Source organism: Phalaenopsis equestris, unplaced genomic scaffold, assembly GCF_001263595.1.
Source record: "Phalaenopsis equestris unplaced genomic scaffold, ASM126359v1 Scaffold000049, whole genome shotgun sequence".
Classification (NCBI taxonomy): domain Eukaryota; kingdom Viridiplantae; phylum Streptophyta; class Magnoliopsida; order Asparagales; family Orchidaceae; genus Phalaenopsis; species Phalaenopsis equestris.
Window position 1 is genome coordinate 498287 of NW_018164491.1, and position 2555 is coordinate 500841.

The window sequence follows — 2555 nt, forward strand, 5'->3', positions numbered from 1 at the left end:
GCACTTATAAGCTGCCCCAAACGGACCCTAAGTTATCAGAGGGACTTAAAATGCCACGAACAAAAATTTATTCGTTAATGTTTTGCTCGGTTTGGCTCGAAATACTATTAATCAATTATATATATAGTATTTTTTTAAAAAATTAATTAATTACAAGGCTACAAAGATTTATAATCAATTAAAAATAGTTTTTGAATGACTTGGCTCATGAGAAATTTTTTTAAAGGTTCTCTAGTCATCATAAACCTTCCAAAATTTTCTTGGATTTTTCTAAGCAACATGCTAATGTCCATGATTAATTTAAGTAAATAATGCATATAAACTTGAAAAATATTATTCTCTGTCTAGGGACCTTCTCTGACTTTGGAAAAATCAGAAAATGTTCCCTAAGACAGAGGAAACAACATGCTAAAATTTCAAGTCATAGTGTGATTACTACATGCATGGAGAACCAAAACATCCAAATCAGTATTTAATTAATTAAAAATAAGATATGCATCAAATGAATTCCAAATTATTTCCATATTATTCTCGTATGTTCACTGAGCAAGAGGGTATTTTTATTTTATTTTTGTGATTTTTCTACACTAAGATATGAATTTTTAAAGCTAGTCATTTTCTGATTTTTTAAAATCCCTATTTATTTATTTAAACGCGCGACACCACATCAACCTACGGCGGCTCAGAAGCTCCACACGACGTGCTCCCATTTGATGTCGCTGTCCACCTCAGTGCTGACTTGGCCCGTGGTTTATGTTCCGAAGTGCTATCCGGCTTGATCACAATCGTCTATTCGAAATCGTCCATTCGATACACGCGCGATCGAACAGCTCCCCGTCATCATCCTCGATAGCCTAACCCGAGAACCGTCCATCTTCTAGCCCTAAGATCTCTCTTATTTCTTAACCAAATTAGATGAAATTTTTTTTAAAACGCTCTTCTAGACTAGTCGATCACATCCATAAGGTGATCAAGCCATCAAATTAACTCTAAGCAAGTGGAGAATCAAAAGAGGCTCGGGAGGGGGAGAGATTTTATACCTTTGCTCTGAGAAGTGAAGCTTCAATCAGAGAGTCTTGGCACGTTCGTTGTGATCCAGAGAGCCTATGTATTGAGTCTATGATCTTGGTGTAAGACCTAGGTATGATTTCGATCACGACCGGATTTGGGTGTTGGTCTAGAGCTATGGTAGATGCTCTGTGAGAGGGGAATTTGATGGGGCTTAAGCTTCTTTCACTGTTGTAAAGGTGTGGGTGGAGTTAATTTAATTTTGGTGGACTGTGGAGGTGTATTGGGCTTTGTCCTGATTTCCGGCAAAATTTCGAGCTCAAAATTGAACTCCGGTGGTGGAATTTGATGAGGGAAAATAGTTGGAATGCACCTGCACTGAGGGAATCTTAGGTAAGCTCTGTGGTCAATTTGGAGAGGTCTCTCTAAGAAATTTTCAGCACTACCTGCATGGCCGTGGGAGGTGCTTTTTATAAAAATGGTCAAGGGGTGGTTGTCATGGCCAATTAGGGGGTGCATTGTGCTGCTTAGGTGGAGGGCAGAGGTGCTCTACAATTTGATTTGGCTGAGCTGGCCTCTAGTTTTGATTGGGTGAAGTTCCATGGGGGTGGCTCTCAGTTTTGAGCTTCTTCGGCGACTAGACCGGCCGACCATGGCAGGGGGAGGTGGTTAAGTGCTCAGAGCATCCAGGGGAATTTGTCAAAGCAATTTAATGTAATGGGGTTTAGCTTTGGTAAGGGTATCTTAAGCATGTGCATTTTTGGAAATAAGATCCCTTAATTTGGGGGACTTTTGGTCCATGCTCATCTAGCATGGTTTAGATGGGTTTTGGCTTAGTCTTAGGGTCTAACCAATGGCTGAGGTGGAGTTAATTTGATTGCTTTAAGGTGGTTTGGTCATGTTTAATGCATGGGTTCAATGTGGGTTCAAGTGATCAAAGTTTGGGTTTGGGCTAGGTTAGCCATGTCAATTGATTGATCAATATTGTGTAGATGATTGTTATAAAGATCTTTGGTGAAGGGTTGAAGTGATTTTGAGTTCAATTGGTAGGTCAATTTGAGGGATTTTTGAAATTTGGTCAATTTTGGCATGTTGGGCTTGACATGGATCTAGGTTGGGCTAGCCTTGGGTTAAGTCCAAATTGATTGGTTGAAATGATCAAGGGAGATGTTTTGAAGACTTTTCATGAAGGGATGAAGTGAAAATTTTGGGGTTAAGGCCCTCAATTTGGTGAGATTTTGAGCATGGCCAATTTGGGGACAAATTTGGGGCTTTTGGACTTAGGTTGAAATCAAATGAAGTTGAGGTATCACCAAGGCCAATTGAGGGTCAATTTTTATGTATAGGGATGTTATGAAGGTTTTTCAACATAAATTGTGGCCAATTGAGTGGGTTATGGGTTCAATTTGGTGGAACCAAGTCATAGGGCCAAAATTGGGTTTTTGGTTTAGCTCAAAATTGGGTTCAAATTATGGACCAATTGAGCTTGGATTTGGTCTAGATTGGTCACATCAAGGGTGAATTTGAGTTTAGAATTGAAATTGGGG